Source organism: Silene latifolia, chromosome 4 (assembly GCF_048544455.1).
Source record: "Silene latifolia isolate original U9 population chromosome 4, ASM4854445v1, whole genome shotgun sequence".
In the NCBI taxonomy this organism is placed as follows: Eukaryota; Viridiplantae; Streptophyta; class Magnoliopsida; order Caryophyllales; family Caryophyllaceae; genus Silene; species Silene latifolia.
The window spans coordinates 103,861,325-103,884,872 of NC_133529.1; positions in this window are offsets into that span (position 1 = coordinate 103,861,325).

Sequence of the window (23,548 nt, forward strand, 5' to 3'; positions counted from 1 at the left end):
CAACTTCTTCTTGGTCACAGCGAGCTCAGTCTTCACTCCACCACACGCTCCTTCGTATCAACTCCCCTGTTGTGCGGATCTCGCAACGTCTCCATCGCCTCCCGGTTCTTGGCGCGGTAGCACGGCTGGTGGTCTGCACTATGTTGATCATCTTCCTGTTGTAGAGTGCAGACTGAAGAGTCTGGGGCATAAATAATCAGAAGTCAGCAAAAGAGTTGGGAGGCATAATTTAAGCAAGAAGCAGATGGACAGACAGGTAGAAGACGAAGAGTATTTACCATGAAGGCATTATGCACATCGTTCTCACCATCTCCGGGAGTGAACTCGAAAATGTTTCCTCAACAGGAGGAAAGAGCGGTGATCAATCTCCGGCCAGTACGGCACCTTGTCCACATTCCCAAAGCCTTCTGGGAAATGAGCAATGATGCCCCCACTAGTAGAAGCACGAGGACTGGCAGGAGGAGTAGGCGGATGGCGAGATAACGGATTAACCTCCAGGGCACGCGAGCGTGCAGAACTAGAAGCTGCAGGAGGAGTCCGAAAAGAGGCGGCAGGAGCACTCCTCTTAGAGGTAGAGGCCACATCAGGGCTGGCAGACGGTCTCTTTCTTTTAGCACTTTGGAGGATGAGTTCCAGTTGATCAACTTTTGAACCTGCAAGCATATACAGTCTCATACGACAGAATGCATAAAACATCAGTAGCAACAGCATGCAAACAGAAGTGGTTATAGAAACCTTACCAGAAGACATACTGTGGGCTGATTGAGGAGGATTGGAGGAAGAAGCGGGTGAAAAACCAGGAAGTAGGTCTGGGAACTTTTCTCGACTCGAAATACCGAACGACTTGTTGCGCAGCGGGGATCTTGGCGCCGATACGGGTAAGGTCGCATGGGCCTGCACGAAGACGATGAAGTAAGCTAGTAAGCAGCGAGATAAAACAAATCAGGTAACAGGAAAGCTACTTACTCGAAGTCAGAACCCATTTCTCGAAAATATAATCGGCAGGAGGCTGGATGGAGTCCTTCCTCACGTAGAAGAAGTCCTCGAACCATTTCTCATCGCGAGATTTTGACACATGTTTGAAGGGAGCCTCTCCACGGCCCCGGAAGGAGAATTGACCCCTGCCTAGGGACCTGATGTTGTACATATAGGCCAGATCGCCCAGAGTGACAGCTTTGCAAGATGACTCGACCCGACTGTGAGAGTAGAGAAGAACTCCAAATGGCGGCAGAGATTTGTGCCATGGCGAAATTGTTGGTGAAGATGAAATCTTGAACGAGTTTCGGGAAAGGGAAACGGAGGCCATATCTAAACGGATATAAGTAGAAGCAAACCCACCCTGGACGGAGGACATCAGCTTTCTGTCCCGGTTCAGGGATGGCAATATCCACCCCATCACCAAGACCAAGCAGGTTCTTGATCGTCGGAATGTCGGCCGGAGTTAGGACGGAGTCACAATCGTGTGGGTGTTTGAAAAGTCCCCGAGAAGGGAAAGTAGGGTCGAGATTACGGTCGGAGGGTGTTGAGGTTGACGTGGATTGTCGGGTTTTGCCCATGGTGGAAAAGAGAAAATGAAGACTAAAAAGGGAAGGGAAGATGGATTACCTGATGATGAAGATGGAGAAGGGGAACGGTGAAGCCGGCGAAGAATGAAAGGAAGGAAGATTGAGGGTTTAAGAGAGGAGAGCTTTTGAAATGATTTGAAATGATTAAATGAAAGTGGAAGAGAGACGTTGGGGTTATAAAGAGAAGAGAGGGAGTTGGGTGCGGAGAAAGAGGAATAGGGCGGCTGGAAGTGATGGGTTGCATGGGAAGAAGTAAAAGACGGCGTAGGGTTTTTAACATTTGGTTACGTAAATTCCTTGTTCGATACTTGAAAGCGTACTTCACAAGAAATTTGGGGCAAACTGTTTGGGCTAAAAATAGCACAATAAAGGAAGCCCACTTGGTAAAATAAAGATTGTAAAGAAGAGGTGAGGAGGAAGGGAGCCCGCGGTCAGGAGAAAGGGGAACGGGCTTGAGAAGGATCAAGAGCCCGTCATGAAAGGTGCCCGCGTTAAGGCAAAGAGTGTCAGGGAGAAGTTAGGGAGAAGTTAGGGAGATCGGGGAGAATTGGTAAGGGAATTCAGATTTGGAAAGAAGTCCTTATGGAAATAATATTTCCTTTCCATATTCGAGGTAGGACATATCTAGGGTTCTTACCCTATAAATAGCCAAGGAAGAAAATCAAGAAAGGCATCCACTCATCCATATATTCATTCAAGATTATATTCAAGACAACCACATCACGTCATATCACTCACAAATATACACCGTCCATGATCTTGCAGGCCTGATACCTAACGCCAGCAAGATTAGCGTAAACGTTATCATTGTAATCATCCTCCTATTCATATAGTACAATACTTGGCAGGGTACCGTCCCTCCCGCGGTTGTTCCCACATTGGGTTTTCCGCGTCACCAAAATCTTACGTGTCAATTTACATTACGTACTCTATTTTCCGTTTACTTATTGACTTACAAATCATCATACAATCGACCAACGAATATAAACTACATTGACCCTAAATCGACTTAGGTAAAAAAGACCTAAACACCCATTTCAAAACCTCACTTCGAGTCCACTCCTACAACTACACCAAAGTTGACTAGGACCAACATTTTTCAAATTTTGTCATTTCCTCAAAGCTCACTGACACAAGTGGCGCACTCCCACTTCACGAGTCAAAACATTTCTTTTCAAGTAAGTATGTTAGAGTGGTCGATCGTGTTTTGATTCATCGTCGATCTCTTATCCAGTTTTCAAAGATGCCTGGAACAAGCGACGTGAACTTCAATCAACTCCAAGATAGTAATGATCAAATCCTAACCGCGCTAGCTCGTCTCCAAGTTACTCAAGATCAAGTGTATGATCGCCTTGACACCATTGAGGGCCGAATATATGCCGTAGAAATGAGGATGCCTCCTCGATAAAGTGAAATCGTTGATGACTTCGTGAATGACTTCGGGGATGAAAACCCTCCCATGGGTATCACTGCAGCTGAGAAACGACTCCAATACTTAGAGGAGCAATTGATGTATCTTAAAGGGGGTGACATTTATAGGGAGAATAACCGCAAGTACGAGGCCGTGAGTTCCAAGTTGCCAACAAACTTCAACATGACGGATATACCTAAATTCAAGGGGCATGAAAACCCTTTGAACCATATTCGTGCCTTCAAGGATTACATGTCTATCAAGGGCATTAAACCCGAGATGTTCTTAAGGATCTTTCCTTCATCTCTTGACACCATCCCGAAGCAATGGTTCTATTCGCTAGATCATAAGAAAATTGCTACTTGGGACGATGCCGCAATCGAGTTTGCTAAACAATATGCGGATAATGCTGAAATCCAAGTCAACATGCGCACTTTGGAGGATCTTACCCAAAATGACAAAGAAGGTTTCACCGATTTCCTAAGTCGGTGGAGGAAGACTAGTACTCAACTTGTTGAACGTCCGGATGAGGCTACCCTTGTGGAGAAATTCGTGGACAATCTAAAGCCCATCTATGCAAATCATTTGAGGTATCAAAACTTTCAAAGATTTGACCGTACTAGGGACAAGGATCGAAGATGACATTCGTAAAAGGCTCTTGTCCAAAACGATAGGTCGTGGATATCAAGGCTCACCAAGTCGTTCTTACGGCTCTACTAGCAAGACTGATGAAGTTAACCTCCTGGAGCCATCTAAAAAGAGTACCCCTCCAAGGAAATTCACAAATCTAGGGGACACATATTCCAACGCTCTGAAAAGATTGATAAAGCTAGGGAAACATCAACCCATAGGCCCTACGCCTGAACCAGAAAAGAAATCCAAGTTCTAGGATGAGAATTCGTACTGCGAATACCATAGAAGTAAGGGACATGATACAGAGAAATGCTACAAATCGAAAAATGTACTTCAAGACATGATTGAAGATGGTCGCCTACCGATACCACCTGGAGGTAAGCCTAACAACACTAAGAATCCTCTTGGATTTCTAGTGATTACAAATGAAGAATCTACCATAGATTGTTCACATCTCATCTCCCCAGTCGAAGATGAATTTCATGCAATAGAAAATGAAGGGAACTACTCCACCATTTCCCCAACTATCACTGATTTCATCGCATGGGCAAAAAGTGTGGATAGACAAGTCTTGGAACTAGAGAGTGCAATGGCAACCTTACGTGGCCCCAACGCCACACCTAGAAAACGTGCACCACTAGTTTTCTCTCAAAACACTACAATGCAAGAAGTAGTAGCCGTGGTTGATGAACTAGTCGACCAGACTATCCAATTAGAAGCTGAAATCATAAGAATGAGGGAACTTGTTGCTATCAATGGAATATGGGCTGACGATGACGAAGATCTGTATCTCACTGAACACTACTTAGTCAAAATCAGTGAGGAAATAGTCCAGAATTATGAAGATCAAGATGTAGATCACCTTACTCGTTCAGGACGCCCATACCAAAATACTTCTCAAAATGGTCCCATAGCAAACGGTCCAACCAATGTAGTCGCACCAAATGACAATGAAGAAGGCTTTACCGACCATCTACGAAAGCAACTACAAAAGACAAAGGCTGATCTTTTAGTCTGGCAACTAGTGACAAGTTCATTCCCACATCGCCAAGCTTTGTTGCAAGCTTTGGCCAAACTAAATGTGGCACATAACTCCACCCCCGACGACGTGGTCAACTTGGTCTTCCAAGAATCACCAAAGCTAAGTAATCCTATTACTTTCTCAGATGAGGACTTGCCACCCTTCGGTGCTAGTCATAATTTGGCCCTTTATATCACGTCATTTGCTTAAAGAAGAATGTGCCAATGACCTTAATAGATGATGGCTCCGCGGTCAACGTCATACCGTTGAAAACGGCATATAAATTGGGCATGAAAGAATCAGATTGGACTCCTACTAATCAAGGTGTTCGCGCATATGATGGTACACGACGAAAGGTGGTGGGACTTGTTAACCTAACCATAGCCACATGGCTAATTGAACGAAAGGTCAATTTTCAAATAGTGGACATCGAGGCATCCTTCAACATACTTCTGGGAAGACCCTGGATTCACACTTCCAAAGCAATAACATCCACACTCCACCAGAAAATCAAAATCCCACTAGATGGTAAGGTGGTGACGATCACTTCGTCGCCCATCAAGGCAATCATCGAAAAGAAGTCAAGCAATCAAGTTCTTACGAATCCAGTACATGAACTTGGGGGCTTTCACATCATAAACGTCATAGAGAGTGAATTGGCACCATTATACTTCAATCCATACTCTAACCTAGTGGTCAACCACATACTCAAAACCCAGAGATATTTCCCGGGAATGCCTTTGAATCCTATCCGAAGGAGCACCATTGCCCCCTACAAGGAGGGTAATTCACAAAGAATACCCCTTGGATTAGGATACAAACCCACCAAAGAGGAAGTTCTCGAGATGCTCGCTCAAATTCAAAACCGTAAGAATGTGGGAATTCAAATGCGGCCCTATGTCCCTACCCTAAATGGATACTTCGTTAGGGAAGGAAGTCAAGAATTCTTTCATGGATTTCCCGAACCTTGGCATTATCTCGAAAGGAAACTAGCCGGAATCGAGATCTTTCACGATTGCTACTTCATTCCTCCAGAAACGATTCCTACAGTCAAGACTCGTCAAGCACCTTGCCTAGACGAACAAGCTGTGAGTCTACTATTTGGAGAAGATCGATTTGTTAGAGCCGCGCAGGACGAGATAATTACTATGATACTTCAAGATGGTCACCTCAACCCTACCGCATTAATCACAGAAATCAACACCAATCAGCAGAAAGGATGGAGAAAATCTATCAAGTGGACAAACAACCAAGGAAGACTCTTCAAGCTCACTACTAGAGAAGGAGAGATGTTCAAAGGAGAACCAGAAGACGATGAATTCGAGTCAGAGTCAGAGTCGGAGTCAAAGTCGGAGTCTAGAGAAGTTCCTAGAGAGTCTCCTCCTGTCATCATTCCCACTCTCCTCGTTTCTCCTAGCCTAGTGTTGAATAGCAACAGTAGTTCAGGAAATGTCCCAACCGCTGTCCCTTTACCGCCACTGACCACATATCAGATGGCTTCTCTGTTTCAACTTTTCTCAAATCTTAATATGAATAAATCAGGTTCTGCTTACTCTTCGTGTTATCTTGAATGCAATTATGTTTACGATGATGATGAGGATGACCCAAACCCTGACTCAATCGAGATACCTCCCTACATAGCCAAAGAAATACTACAAGAGGGGGAACGGGGACCCGTGATAGAAGATACGGAACCCATCAACGTAGGAACTGAACTAGAACCTCAAGAACTTAGGATAGGGACAACCCTGAGCCCCACCGAAAGGGCCAATTTCATAGACCTCCTACACGAGTTCAAAGACATTTTCGCTTGGTCCTACAAAGATATGCCAGGGATCGACAGGGAGATTATATTGCAGAACATAGAATCCCAATCAAACCAGGGTTCAAACCCGTGAAACAGAAGCTTCGAAGAATGAGGATGGAATGGGCTCTTAAAATCAAAGAAGAAGTCGATAAACAATTCAAAGCCGGGTTCATCAAAGTTTCCAAGTACTCAGACTGGGTGGCTAACATAGTACCCGTACCCAAAAAGGATGGGAGAATCCGTGTTTGTGTTGACTTTAGAGACTTAAACAAGGCAAGCCCTAAGGATGACTTTCCTCTACCACATATCGACATATTAGTGGATAATACAGCGGATCACGCGTTGCTATCCTTCATGGATGGATACGCGGGATATAACCAGATCAAGATGGCCTTAGAGGACATGCATAAGACTGCCTTCATCACTCAATGGCGGGGAACCTACTGCTACACGGTTATGCCGTTTGGGTTAATCAACGCCGGAGCTACATACCAATGCACCGCAACTACGCTCTTACATGACATGATGCATAAAGAAGTTGAAGTACACGTAGATGACATGATTGTCAAGTCCAAGGAAAGAGAGGGACATATTGCGAACCTTCGCAAATTCTTCTCGAGGCTACGGAAGTACAACATGAGGCTCAATCCTCAGAAATGCGCATTCGGAGTAACATCAGGCAAACTCCTGGGATACGTGGTTAGCCAACGAGGTATAGAAATAGACCCTTCAAAGATCAAAGCCTTAATAGAAATGCCGTAACCTCAAACAGAGAAAGAAGTTAGGGGATTCCTAGGCAAGGTTCAATACATAAGTCGATTCATATCGAAACTCACCATGATCTGCGAACCCATATTCAAGAAGTTAAAGAAAACAGATCACACCATGTGGGATGATGACTGTCGAAGGCTTTTGTTGGGGTTAGTGTCTCCTTAACAGTTAGTGCAAGGACTTATAAACCTCTAAAAGGGTCAAAGGGTATACTTTGTATCATAATCAGTTGATCCACGTTTATCAATAACGATTGGCTTGCTAGATAAGTTTGACGTTATTGTCATACTGATGGCGGTGATCAACTGGTCCCTAAAAGTCACACCTATAGGATACGTCTTGAGTGATGTGACGGTATGAAAATACAGTCATGTAGATGCCAAATTTGACTAACCAGTTAGTCTGAATTATTTGACTAATAATTAGTTAAATGTGATGTTGAGATATAATATTTAATACGGATTAAATATCATGGGCTAATGCGGATTAACCAGTTAATTCGTAAATTTAAATATAAGCGTTTTATATTTAAATAAAATGTGTATTGAATATAATTATACAATATTGTTTTGTCGGACATGCATTAAGAATTCAATCGACCCGTGTTATTAGTTGATGCCTTAATTTCCGATAACCGATAACAGATTTATAATGAAACGCGTCATATACACTTAGCGAATTATGGACCGGACCACGAATTTAAGTGAAGAGAAAATGAAAAGCCCATATGGGCTCCCTCTCCACGGTTTGGCCGAATTGGTGAGACCATAAGGAGAGCTTTCTCCTTTCACTAAAAACCTAATTCATTCTTGAAAAATAATTAGGGTTTTTGGGAATTGTGCCTCCTAAATTCCGGATCTCTCATCCAACACAAATTCACCAAAACTAATCCCCTCGATATTGCAAGTCAATTAGGGGATTGTTCTCTAGCACAAGGGCATTACTCGGACTTCTTGGGTGCATCGTTTAGGAGGAGATTTGCTTTAATCTCTCATTGCCTTATTGCACTAGGACCGAAGGTTATTCCTACAATCTTTGTCGTTTCTTTATGTTTATCGTTTTATGACCATATTCACATGTAATTTTGCGTTATAATCCTTAATTCGAAGGGTAGTATACGGATATTAACCTACAAGTGGTATCAGAGCGAGGCCACGCAAATTTTTATATGTGTTTTTCATTAAACGATTTTGAAATCGATGAATTTTGGTAAAAAAAAATGGCTCTATTTGATTTTTTTTTTTGTCTCGGCTTTTTTACTTTGCTGCGTTTTTTTTGGGGAACCGTGTCCATGTACACGGTTTTGGTTGAAGTTTTCGCATTGTTTTCGTTTTTTGATCTTTGCATATTGCTTTGTAATCGATATTCATCGCTATATGTTAAAGATCGGTTAAAATGATTGCATAAAATTTCGTGTGGCACAATTTTTTTTGTCTCGAAAAATCATGAAAACCGTGTGGCCTTTACATGTTTCACGGCCTGTTTTTCTTGTTTTTGCATTGTTTTGCGTGCCACACACTTTTGTTAGATCGTTCGATCTCTTGTTTTGTGTTGTTCTTAGCGAATTGTTGTTTTAATCGATAATTACAACAAGATGTGAAGAACATGTCAATTGTACTTTTGTTTTGATCCGGATTAGAATAAATTGCAATTGAGGTTTTACAAATCGTTTTGTTGTTTGATCACTTGTTTGATCACGTTTTAGCCGTGTAAAATTTTTTTTTTTTGGCTTTTAGAACCTCTCGGCATTTCTGCCGGTTTTAAAAAAAAAAAAAAAAAAAAAAAAAAAAAAAAAAAATTTTTATGGCCCCTGGTACTGTTCACGTGAACAGTACAGAAGAAAAATTTTTCTGTTTTTTTTCTTTCGGCCTTTTTAATGCATAAAACGGTTTTTTTATGCTCTCGCTTGATTAGTGAAACGGTTCACCCACGTAAAATAAAGTTACATTAACATGATTTATTGTAACGGATTATCTCGGATTAAAATTAACTTGACTGAAGCGGTTTTGTCATGTAATTTTAATTATCTTTGGTGGTTTGGATAAAAATTAAACATAATTACGGAATTATGTCACGAATAATTTTATTTTTAGTTGATGCATTTTATTTATCGTCATAGTTTATTTTGAATGTTTTTGAATGCCTTTTAATTACGTATTTAATTATTTTGCAAACGGTTGTAACTTAGTGTGGCCTTAGTAGAACGTGTTAACGTAATGATGGAACACGGTCTTGGTTGTATTTTGAGATCTCGTATCTCCATTTTGTTTCTTTTAATTACAAGTTTTTATTTAGAATGTAAATAGGTTTATATTTGTAAATTTTAAATTGTAATTTTTGAGAAGACTAAAGTTGGAGACCGGATGCTCACTCCCGCTACATGGATCAAGATGGAACATCAAGACAAGCTTCTCGGGTCCAACGGTGGATTCCAAAGTTGTTTTATGTTTTTCTTTACTAGGATAGGCCACACTAGGAATTTTATTTACGTATCGCATTCAATTTATTTATTTTATTGTAACGATAGCTTGCATCATATTCCGCCTAAAACCAAACCACCTAATTATTGCATGAAAACTGACACATATAGAGGTCACGAGTTAGTTTTCATTGACATTCGTATGTCACACGATCATGCTAAGCCATCACCTAAATTGATTCATTCACGCAGACGCTAGTTTTTCGTTCACTTAAAATGAATTATAATTAAGTTGATGGGATCTTCCTCGTATAAACCAAAATTGAGAACGGTCTTTATGGGTCAAACTCCAAGGACTCCCTTCTTCGTCGGTAGGCATACTATGACCCCTTCTACGTTGGGTAAATTGGAACCGATTGACTTATTTTATCTCAACACTATGGTCACTCGTACGATCCTGTGACTATGGTGGACTATAGATAGGATTTACGGAAATCTATCGACCAAGAGTTCTTCCGGAAGAATTAGCTAAACAGTTGGCTTATCGGTTTGAAATTGAGTCTTGGGATCACTTGTATCATTCTTGAGGGAGATCAATTATGCAAGTGGGAGAGTCTACATGTTTAAAATGAATTTTAAAATAGACTTAAATCACCTCGATGAGTTGCTTATTTCGTTTTGTTTTTCTTTCTTTTTCAAAGTGTAGATCACGTTTTTAAACCGCTAAACAACAAATGGCTGGTTCAAGTGATAACCCAATGCCAAGTGCCACATTGGACCGTGAGTCCTGGCTTAGGATCTTCATGAGTCAGATGAATCGTCTACTCGATCGAAGAATGACGGATCCAACTTCGCGGACCGGGAGGCGGCATTACGGAATGCCGCCGCTCGCCGACGGGAAGCTCAAATATCTGCTTGAGCCCATGCCGTTAAACCCAGGTCCCACGGCTGGAATTGGCGAAATCGACAAGTATAACGATTTCGCTCTAGAAGCGGGTGCGGTGAAGAACGTACTTATTTTTGCAATGGAACCCAATTTGCAGAAACGCTTCATAGCCCAAGGTGCAAACAAGATTTTCACCACGCTCACTAAGGAATTCTCGAAAGCACCGAGAATCGTGACCTATGAGCATACCACTCGCTTCTTTGATGCGAGACTCGTAAGGGCCAACCGGTTAGCCCACACATTCTCAAAGCATGATTGAGAATGTCGAGAAACCGGAGACCTTTAATCGTAACATCAGCGAGAACATAGTTATCGACCGCATGCTTCACTCACTCCACGATGGTTTTTCGCAATTTAGAGCGAATTACTATATGAATGATTTGAAGAAAACCCCACATGAACTGCACTCCCTTCTCGTACAGACCGAGAAGGACATGAAGTTCAGTGGGAGTTCGAAACAGGATGTCCTCGTTGTGTCAAACAAAGGGAAAGGTAAGGGCAAAGCTCCGGCAAACCTAACAAAGAGGTAAGGCGAAGTTCAAGAAGTCGGGTTCGGGGAAGAGTGGTCCTGGTGAGGCGAGTAACTCATCGGCATGACAAAGAGCAAGAGTGAAAACATGGAATGCCACCATTGCCACAAGATTGGGCATTGGAGACGCACATGTCCTGTTTATCATGAGGACTTAAAGGCAGGTCGTGTTAAACCTGTTGGTATGTCTTCTCTCTCTTCTACTTTTATTCATATGATTGAGATTAACCACGCAAGTTACGGAACTTGGGTACTTGATACTGGTTGTGGTTCTCATCTGTGTAATCATGTGCAGGGGCTCCGAAACATCGAACCCCTCGTAAAGGGTGAGGTGGACTGCGTGTTGGGAATGGAGCAAGAGTTTGCCATCTCCAAGGGGACATATGTGATCCAGCTTCCAAGCGGATTTGAGTTGTCTTTATATGACTGCTATTATGTTCCTAGTCTTTCCAAAAACATTATTTCAGTTTCTGCGCTTGATAAACTTGGTTTTTCATTTGTAATAGAAAACAATGCTTGCATTTTCTCATTACACGATATGATTCTGACAAGGCGAGTCTCTATGAACGGAATTTATGTTTTAGATCAGACCACGGAAATATTACACGTAATGAATAAAAAGTTAAAGGTTGGTGACAAAGATCAAACGTATCTATGGCACTGCCGTATGGGACACATCAATGAGAAACGCGTAAAACAGCTCATCAAACATGGAGCTATCTCGGCCTTTGATTTTCAATCATTTGGCACGTGTGAATCATGTCTCATCGGCAAGATGACTCGTATTTCCTTCAAAGGTGTTGGAATGCGCGCTGCTGACCTATTAGGACTCATACACACGGATGTATGTGGTCCTATGTCAATCACCGCACGAGAAGGCTATAGGTATTTCATCACTTTCACGGACGATTTGAGTAGATATGGCTATGTCTACTTAATGAAGCACAAAAGTGAATCCTTTGAGAAATTCAAGGAATACCAGAATAGGGTACAGAACCTATTGGGTAGAAAGATAAAAACACTGCGTTCGGATCGTGGTGGCGAGTATCTTTCTCACGAGTTTGATCAACACCTAAAGGACTGTGGGATTGCCCTACAGTTAACTCCACCTGGAACACCTCAATTGAATGGTGTGTCCGAACGGAGAAATCGAACACTACTTGATATGGTTCGATCCATGATGAGTCACACGGTTTTACCTGATTCATTATGGGGTTATGCTCTTTTGTCAGCCGCTCTAATACTTAATCAAGTCCGTCTAAAGTCATGACAAGACTCCATATGAACTATGGAAGGGAACGGTCCCTAACTTGTCCTTTATACGGGTTTGGGGCTGCGAGGCTTATGTCAAGTGGAGACACGAGGATAAGCTCGGCCCGCGATCGGTCAAGACATACTTTATAGGTTATCCTAAAGGATCACGTGGTCATTACTTCTATTCGCCAACCGAACAACGTGTTTTTGTTGCGGCTAGTGCGACATTCTTAGAGAAGGAATTTCTCGAGAATGCAAAGAGTGATAGAACCTTCGACCTGTCGGAGATTCCAGAACCAAATACCGAGCAACTATTGGAGGAACCTATTCCTTCAATCCCGGCTGCGGTTAACATTCCTGAGGAACCTAGGAGGTCGGGAAGAGTCTCTATTCCTCCGGACAGATACATTGGTATGGTCGAGGAACATGACATAGATGACGTTCTACTCCTTACGAGTAGTGAACCCGCAACCTATAAAGGTGCCGTGACCGATTCGACTCGAAACTATGGCTTGAGGCCATGAAATCCGAGATGGACTCTATGTATGAGAACAACGTATGGGATCTTGTTGACTTACCTCTAAGGTTCGTCCCCTTCAATGCAAATGGCTTTACAAGATAAAGCATTCTGTGGAAGGTCAACAAGATATCTACAAAGCACGACTAGTTGCAAAAGGTTTCACCCAAGTGCCAGGTTTGCACTACGATGAGATTTTTGCACCCGTAGTCATGTTGCGTTCCATCCGGATTATCTTAGCGATAGCCGCTTTTCATGACTATGAAATTTGGCAAATGGACGTAAAAACCGCCTTCTTAAACGGCTTTTTGGAGGAAGAGTTGTACATGGTACAACCCGAAGGTTTTATCGATCCCGCACATCCTAAGAAAGTGTGCAAGCTTAAGCGTTCCATTTATGGACTTAAGCAAGCATCAAGGAGTTGGAATCATCGTTTCGACCAAGTGATAAAAGAAAATGGATTCACTCGATCAGTCGAGGAACCATGTTTATATATCAAGTCGAGTGGGAGCAAGATTGTCTTCCTAATATTGTATGTTGACGACATACTCCTGATTGGGAATGACATACCTCTCTTAACTTCGGTGAAAGTATGGTTGAAAAACCATTTCCAGATGAAAGATCTGGGAGAGGCACAAAGAATTCTAGGCATCCGTATCTATCGAGATAGATCACGACGGATGCTATCTCTCATCGGGAGTCTTACATAGACAAAGTCCTAGAGAGATTCAAGATGACTAACTCCAAGAAGGGGTTCCTTCCTATGTCTCCAGGGGTGCATTTGAGCAAGTCTCAGGCACCAGAGACACCGGAAGAGAAAGAGCGCATGTCACGGATACCTTATGCTTCGGCAATAGGATCTATCATGTATGCCATGATATGCACACGTCCCGACGTGGCATATGCATTGAGTATGACAAGTCGATTCCAACAAAGATCCGGTGAATCACATTGGTTGGCTGTCAAGAACATTCTTAAGTACCTACGGAGGACTAAAGATTGGGCATTGACTTATGGAGGCGAACAAAAGCTATGCGCAACCGGTTACGCAGATGCTAGCTTCCAAACGGATCGTGATGACTCGAAATCTCAGTGCGGATTCGTTTTTACTCTTAATGGCGCTATGATCATTTGGAAGAGTTCGAAACAAACTGTTACTAAAAGCAGATTCTACGACCGAGTCCGAGTACTATGCCGCGTCCGAAGCTACAAAGGAAGCGATATGGATGCGTCAATTCTTACATGGGCTATCCGTAGTGCCTAGTTCGAATGACCCGATCACCATCTATTGCGACAATAGTGGTGCCATCTTCCAAGCTAAGGAGCCAAAGTCTAGCAACAAGTCTAGACATGTACAACGGAAAGCTCATCTAATCCGGGATTACGTGGAGCAAAAGACAGTAGTGATAGAAAAGATTGCTACAGATGACAACATAGCAGATCCTCTCACTAAAGCATTACGACAAGATAAGCATGAAGGGCACGTTAATTCCATGGGAATTAAACGTGTTCCTAAGTTGTAGTACTCTTTTATGGATTAGATTCATTCGCTTTTGTACTCTATACGACCTCATCGTTTTGATAATATATATATATTTTGTTTTTCATGTGGATTTGTACGACAAATTTTGAACACCACAAAGTGAACTGCAAAAACATTATATTCTTTTAGTCCTTGATTGCCCACATGAGCTGATAACTCTGGCAATTATTTTGTGACGTTGGTTGATGGTGGGTTCAACTAGCCATAAGTCAACAGTTGGTGACCAATCACGCAGAGGCGATTTATACGGATATTTCGTAGGACACAATTGTGACATCGACGTGGAGTCCTAAATGTTTTATAACATTCGTTGCCCGGTCGTGGATAGGACTTCCATGGTGATCCTAAGAGTCGATTCTTTAACTATCGACTGTCTCTTGAGACTAAGGCAGATTTTGGGTGACTTTGGTTTCTTTCTCACGGTCATCCGTAACAGGGGGCCAAGTAGATTTTTTCTGGGTCATTTCATGCTGTGCTTAGATCGGAAGGAGTCGAGTTGAAGGAAATATTCAGCCTTTATCAGGTACTCGATATTTCTCAGGGCCACTCGAGGAGCTGTAACTGAAATGCATGGCCATGCTCGGATACAGATTCGTTTTATCAGTTAAGTTACTCTCTAGTCGGGGAAACCACTCTAGATACAGATCGATTGTAAAATACGACCTTTGCGGATCCAGATCTGCAAATTGTTTTACATTGAGTGGGAGAAATTTTAAATGAATATGAGAATCGGTTATCGCACATACACTTGTTCGGACAAGTGGGAGTTTGTTGGAGCCTGTGTCCTCCAGTTAGTGCGGATAACGTCATTGCACATACACTTGTACGGACAAGTGGGAGCTTGTTGGGGTTAGTGTCCTTAACAGTTAGTGCAAGGACTTATAAACCTCTAAAAGGGTCAAAGGGTATACTTTGTATCATAATCAGTTGATCCACGTTTATCAATAACGATTGGCTTGCTAGATAAGTTTGACGTTATTGTCATACTGATGGCGGTGATCAACTGGTCCCTAAAAGTCACACCTATAGGATACGTTTGAGAGATGTGACGGTATGAAAATACGGTCATGTAGATGCCAAATTTGACTAACCGATTAGTCGAATTATTTGACTAATAATTAGTTAAATGTGATGTTGAGATATAATATTTAATACGGATTAAATATCATGGGCTAATGCGGATTAACCAGTTAATTCGTAAATTTAAATATAAGCGTTTTATATTTAAATAAAATGTGTATTGAATATAATTATACAATACTGTTTTGTCGGACATGCATTAAGAATTCAACTGACCCGTGTTATTAGTTGATGCCTTAATTTCCGATAACCGATAACAGTTTATAATGAAACCGCGTCATATACACTTAGCGAATTATGGACCGGACCACGAATTTAAGTGAAGAGAAAATGAAAAGCCCATATGGGCTCCCTCTCCACGGTTTGGCCGAATTGGTGAGACCATAAGGAGAGCTTTCTCCTTTCACTAAAAACCTAATTCATTCTTGAAAAATAATTAGGGTTTTTGGGAATTGTGCCTCCTAAATTCCGGATCTCTCATCCAACACAAATTCACCAAAACTAATCCCCTCGATATTGCAAGTCAATTAGGGGATTGTTCTCTAGCACAAGGGCATTACTCGGACTTCTTGGGTGCATCGTTTAGGAGGAGATTTGCTTTAATCTCTCATTGCCTTATTGCACTAGGACCGAAGGTTATTCCTACAATCTTTGTCGTTTCTTTATGTTTATCGTTTTATGACCATATTCACATGTAATTTTGCGTTATAATCCTTAATTCGAAGGGTAGTATACGGATATTAACCTACACTTTCGACCGAATCAAGGAAATACTAGCGAAACCACCAGTGCTCATGCCACCTCAACGGGATCAACCTCTTGGTTTATATCTCACGGTAATTGAAACGGCTATGGGCGCCATGCTAGCTCAAACCGTAGGAAAAGAAGAAAGAGCCATATACTACCTTAGTAAGAAGTTCTTGGAGTACGAGTGTAAATACACACCACTCGAGAAGACATGCCTCGCTCTTGTGTGGGCAACAAAGAAGCTATGCCACTACATGCTTAGCTACTCCGTCAAAATATTCTCCAAAATGGATCCTTTCAAATACCTCTTCGAGAAACCCGTTCTCAATGGACGTTTAGCGAGATGGACTTTGATGCTCTCGGAGTTCGATCTTAAATATGTACCTTTGAAAGTCATAAAGGGGCGCGTTGTTGCCGAATTCTTCGCTGAAAATCCCATCAATGATGCACGAACGATAGACACTTGGTCATTCCCGGATGAGGACATACTCCAAACAGATGTAGACTCCTGGGACCTCTATTTTGATGGAGCATCGAACTTAGGAGGATTTGGAATAGGAGTGTTGCTCATTTCTCCTGAAGGCGAGCATACACCAATCTCTGTCAAACTCGACTTCGAGGTGACAAATAACGCTGCAGAATACGAAACCTGTCTCATTGGATTGCAAGCGGCAGTAAGTTTAGGCATCAAGAATCTTCGAGTGCATGGGGATTCCTCTTTGATCATCAATAAAGTTACGGGATCTCAAGAAAATGATTGACAACTATAGAGATTGGTCGAGCAAGATACCCTTTGCTTTATGGGGATATCGTACATCCGTTAGGACGCCCACTGGGCTACTCCTTTCTATTTGACCTACGGCATGGAAGCCGTACAACCAGTCGAGCTAGAAATACCATCCTTGCGTATTTTACTCGAAAGTCAAATACCCGAAGCCGAATGGAAGAGGGACAGATACGAAGAACTCATCCTCCTGGATGAACGAAGGTTACGTGCATTACATAATGTGCAGACATATCAGGCGCGTATCAAACAAGCCTTCAACAAAAGGGTTAAGCCAAGGAACATCAAGGAAGGAGATTTTGTCCTCAAATCCATTAGGGCTCTTTTACCTGTCGATCCACGAGGAAAATTCAAACCCAATTGGGCCGGGCCATTCCTAGTTAAGTCCATACTTCCAGGGGGTGCGGTTAGGATCACAGACCTAGACGGGAACGAATTTACCAACCCAACAAACCTTGACCAATTAAAATGTTATTATGCCTAGAATAGAAGCAAAAACGCGCCTCGCGTAACCTCACGTGTCGCTCTTGTGGCACGAAATAAATGGCCCCTGGCCAAGCTGAATCAAGCTAAATGTCATCTTGCTCTTGTATTTTGACAATTTGTCATTCTTATATCATCAAATAAACTAAATTGCATTTTCAGAGTAAGTAAAGCACATGCTTCCTTTCTAAAGTTCATTACAAGCTCTTGCTTAGAACAATTATTCTTTTACATTTACTCGAACTACGCGCAAGGGTTTGATTTCATTTTTTTAATGAATACGTAGGCAATCCTTCACGGGATACAACCCACTTAATCGCTTTAAATTTAAATAGAAGGACATTTGCAAATGCATTTGAAATTCGACAAGAATAAAGAAAAGAAAACCACAACGGTTTCATAACCATTTAACCTCTTTTACTTCATTTCATAATAATATTACCTTACATAATAAGATCATAATAAAAATAAATAGGCTAGGATTCTAAAAAACCCCACCCTTTTTATTCCCAATAATAATAATAATAATAAATAATAATTAGAGACATGGGCTTCTCTTCCATTTTCCCTTTGCCTTTGTCATTTTTATCATACTTCTTGTCGCGACCTCGAGCCGGACGCTCCTGCACCACTTCCGACTGTTGGAATATGTGTCCTCCGACAATAATGCGATCACGACTGTTGATCATGATGATCACATGTTTAAGTCTCATTAAAATGAATACAATTGGGAAGTAATATTATTCATCAACCGGTCAACATATATCGGTAATGATTGGTGACTAGAGTTTGACATTACTGTCGTGTGACGGTGGTGATCAGTTGACCCCCTAGGTCATACCTAAAGGGCAATACTCTTAATTGATTATTTAATTAATCGTATAACGTTGCGAGTTAATTAAATTACTTGAAAATTGACGGACGATTTTGGAAGTAAAATTTACGTATCATATTGAAATGTGATTAAATAAGATACGATCTGAGTAATTGAATTGTATCATTACTCGGATGAAATAATTGTTTAATGTAACAATTAAATTGAATGAATTGTTATAAATACAATCAGTTGTGATTTATAAATTGGTAAAATTTTTGGCACAAGTAAATATGAAATTACTAAGTCAATTTTTGTATGTGACGTATTTTTATTAATACGTTGATTTTTAATATGTTAAAAATACATAAAAAATATATGTGACATGTGACATGTAACATATAGACAATTGACAAAAATAATATGGACACCATATTATGCAAAGGGCCGAAAATTAGAAGGTGCTTAGCTAATTATAAGTTGTTTGTAATTAGTGGAAAACACAATGATTAAAAGGAAACCTAGCCATGCAAGCCTATTGTTCCTTGTGAAGAACAATTTCTCCATGCATTGGCTCCCATTTTTCTCTCCTCTTACACGGTTTTGGGGAAGCAAATGCCATCATTGTTTTTCTTATAATTTTACCTAATAACACTAAAATGTTTTAGTGTGTATTCATTCTATCTTCACTCATCCAAAATACAAGTTTTAGAGAGAATAAAATCCTCCTCATCATCTCTCTAAAAACCGAAAATAATATAAGAGTTTATAAATATTTTTGGTTCCATTTTTCTACCATTGATTAATATTATAACTAGTATTTGTAATATTAATTATAATTAAGAGAAGCCTTGGGTATAAAGCATAGGGAGAGATCTTACACTTAGATCTTTGTTCTTCCATTGGAATAGCTCAAGAACAAGAAGAGATAGGTGATCTCTCTTGTGCCCTAATAGCCGAAATCCATTTTGTAAGGACATGATTTCTCCTCTATTTATATTATTGTTTGCATGCATAAGATCCGTTTTAATTTTATGACAAATTTATTTAGACATATAAGAGTATGTTAATATGTATATGAATCTACATTTCCTTCAATCGGTATCAAGAGCCACGGTTGTTTGCATGCAAATTGGTTAAAAGTTTTTCCGAGTTATATGAATAACAAATAAAACTTGTAAAATTTGTGTTATTATGATATATCACGAAATTACCACATGCATGATAATATTTCTGGTCCTAAAATGTTTTAGGATTTTTTGGTTAATTTTTCGGATTTTTATTGTTCATATTTTACAATAATGGCATTTAAATGTGATTTTATGAGTAAAAATGTCATTTTTGGTCTAAAAATAGCTATACTTCGAATTTTCACTTGGTTTTTGGATATGTTGTTACATATATTATTTTGAGATAACCTGCAAATTTTCATAATTTTTGGATTTGTTATGCTCGAAAAATGAATTTTTCATTATTAAATTCGGATTTAAGAGAAAAATAGGTTAATATGAGTTAAATTTCGAATCTGGTCATAGAAAATTAATATGTTGTCACATGCAATTTTAAAAGATGTGTGTAAAATAATTGGCTATAAAGAAGTCTTTTAGCATGATTTATGAATTTTTGAAGAAAAATAGCATAAATAGTGACATTATTAGTTGGAAATTAATAAAACATAATCTATGACTTAGGAAAAACGTCTAATGTTGCATTTTATTGTATTTTTCAGATCTAAAATTGAAAAGTTAATGAAAATAATTTTTCCATGTTTTTATGATTATTTTATTAAAAAATTGATAAACCGCAACATTGTTTTTCCGGAAAAATTTCGAAATTTTTTTTAACCTAAGATTTTGAACATTATGAGTGTCATGGAATTTTTCCAGAATGTTCATGAATTTAAATTTCAAATTTTGAATTTATTTGAAATTTTTGGATTTATTTGAAGTTTAATGGCTTATTTTGTAATTTTGGTCCTTTTATGAACAATTTTGTAAATAAAAGTTAATTATGGTCAAATTACTAGTGGAGACTAAATTTTGAGTCCTAAGAGGTTAGGGTAATTAACTTATGCATAAATATGAGTTTATGCATTTTTGTGATTATAAAATGTTGAAGTCACGCAAATCCGTAAAAACCGAGTAATATACGATATTGGCTAATTAAAGGCGATTTAGCATAAAATTGAGCATGTTCATACATATTATAATGCTGCATTTTCTTTATGATTGTCATAATTTTAATTTATGTAATTTTGAATTATGTAATTTTACTTAGTATGGCCTTAGTTTTTAATTGGTATTTCCCGAAATGTATGGGAATATCGATTCGGTTGTAATTTTTATTGTGATCTCGTATCACCGTTTTGTAATTTAATAGATTTATTTTATTTTAGTTACAAATGTATAATAGGAAATTATGTAATTTATTATGTAATTTTATTCTTCCGGAGTTCCTAAAGACGGATTTCTTCAAGAATGGCGATACATAAAGACGGTGTTACCTCGAGATGCGTGCCACAACCGAAGTTCAAGGGACCAATGGAGTTGGTTTCCGAATATGTAATAGATTAATAGTTTTTCTATTTTAGGAAAGGCCATACTAGGATTTATTTTTCTTTATGCTTGCATTTTATTTTATGTCACATGCATCGCTAAATCGCCATAACTAAACATGCATTGTCTATTTATCGAGTTTATCGACCGTGTCAATTAGAATTATCGTAGTTCACCGCTTTAGTTCACTTAAAACGTGATAGATAATAAATTGACATGACCTCTCGCTAAAACTATCAATTGAGACATAGCCTTACCAAATAGTAGAAACCATGAAAACCTATTTCGTGAGGGAGTGCACTCGGCCACACCGGGGTACAAACCTTGTTACGTAGGGGAAGTGGGTGATGAATGTTAATCCACCGAATTCATGTTGATGAGGGATGTATCGGCCCCACCGTGCCCAAGTTAATGTGGGTTTGGATCATGGACACATTTATTCGAAATTTGGATTGAACTCAACAAAAGTATTTGATAAGGGATGTATCGGCCCCACCGTGCCCTTGTCGATGTGTTTTGGGCTATAGATAATTGTTAATGTAATATTATCGACCAAGAGTTCTAAAAGTAGAATCGATTAAACGTTAATCCACCGAGTTATATTGATAAAGGATGTATCGGCCCCACCGTGCCTAAATCGATATGAATTTGGGTCTTGGAATCATTTATCTAGTTGGGTAGAGGTCACTAGAAAAATGCATAAAACTTGTTTAAATCATTCATTTTTACGAGTATAATTAAAACGACAAATGTTTTACTCCTTATATTTTGTTTTGTAGACCACTTCTTATTCATAACAAATGGCAACACCAACTCCTAATGCTACACCACTCGCTACTTCATCTTGGCTCCGATCCTTTATGGATCGATGTAAACTTGAAAAGAATGGGTCAAATTTCTCCGAGTGGGATGCCCAACTCAAATTAGCCGCCGAAGGTGACGACAAGCTTCGTTACCTTACCGAGGCCTCTCCACCCGAACCCTCCACTAGGTCCACCGCGGCCACTAGGGAAGCCTATGAGGCTTACCAAAAGGAGTCCGCCGCAATGAAAAATGTCTTAATATTTGCGATGGAGGCGGAACTCCAAAGGAGAGCCTTCAAAATGGGCAATGCTAATGAGATTTACTCCAAACTTGTGACCATGTTTTCACAAACCCCGCGGATCGTCCAATATGAGGCGGCCGCGGCATTCTTTGATCTCGACTTCAAAGAGGGCCAAAAGGTTAGCCCTCATGTGCTCAAACTCATGGAGCTTGTCGAGACCTTGAAGATTCAAAAAGTTGAAATCCCCAAAGAACTCATCGTAGATAGGATTCTACACTCCTTGTCTAAAGTTAAGGCATATGTGCAATTCAGGGTGAATTTCAACATGCAAGACAAGGATGTGTCTCTTGAGGAGTTGCACAAGTTACTTGTGCAAGCCGAGAGGGACATGGGGTTAAATGTGAACCCTCCCAAGGATGTGCTTAACATAAGCACAAAGAGTAAGGGAAGTTCAAGAAGAATGGGAGAAAGGGCAAGAAACAAGCTCCCACATTCACCAAAGCTAAGTCTTGTGAAGCTAGCACATCCAAAGTCAAGAAGGGTCCTCTTGACAAATGCCATTATTGTAATGGCATGGGACATTGGAAAAGAAATTGTTCCAAATACCTTGGTGATATCAAAGCTGGAAAGATCACTCCAAAGAGGTAAATGACTAACCTTCTTTTTATGTTTCAAATTCAACTATGGTATTATGATGCAAAAGTTGTGATAATGTATCTTCCCTTTTTATTGTAAATAGGGCCTCCACCAAGCAAAGACAAGGGGAAAGAAAAACAAGCATGATAAACCATGGAGAAGCTAAGGATAGCTTTTATGGAGCCTTGTTTTTCATTGTCTTATTTTAAGTTATGTTTTGAATTTTTAGAACTTTAAGTTTCCGTGTTCGACATGGAAAGGTATTTTGGATAATGGTTTGTATTTTGGATGATGGTGACTTGGTTTGCAACCCAAGTCACCCGTTTTATCATTTATCCTTTATGTTCTAAAATTTCATCTTTAAATGCTTGCGTTTTGAAACATAAGATTATTCACTAAAAGTGATCTAATAGACAATTATAATGACGGGTTTCATTATATGTCCACATGCTTAAGGCTTGTGTATGATCATTTATAAAGTGACTTTGAGTCTATGAACTCTCTTAAAGGTATGTCAACCACCAAGTACACATATGAAATCAATAACAATTACTCAACCTATGAGGTAGTCCTCCTTATACTTCAACATCATTAATTTGTGTCTCATATGCTATCTTTGAATGCTTAGTGTATTCATTCTAAAGATAGAGTGGGAGAAAAATGAGGACACAACACACAAGGCAAGATATAATTGTGTACTTGTGTAAATGAAGATCTACGCAAGAGAGAATGATTTGAATGAAGGTATATCTATTTACATAGTATACCAAATAGATGAGATCTATAGTCTCAAGTTAGTTCTAAATGACTTAAGAGACCAAGTGAAGTAATCATAAGAGTTTATTCTCAAGATAACTACACGAGGAGACCAAAAAAAAGTTTTGGAAGAAAAATGACTAATGTAAAGTCTTAACAAGCTTTTGACTAAGGTTATGAATCATTTGACCAATAGTTTCAATCATGAGTTTTACTTAAGAGCCTAAATGAA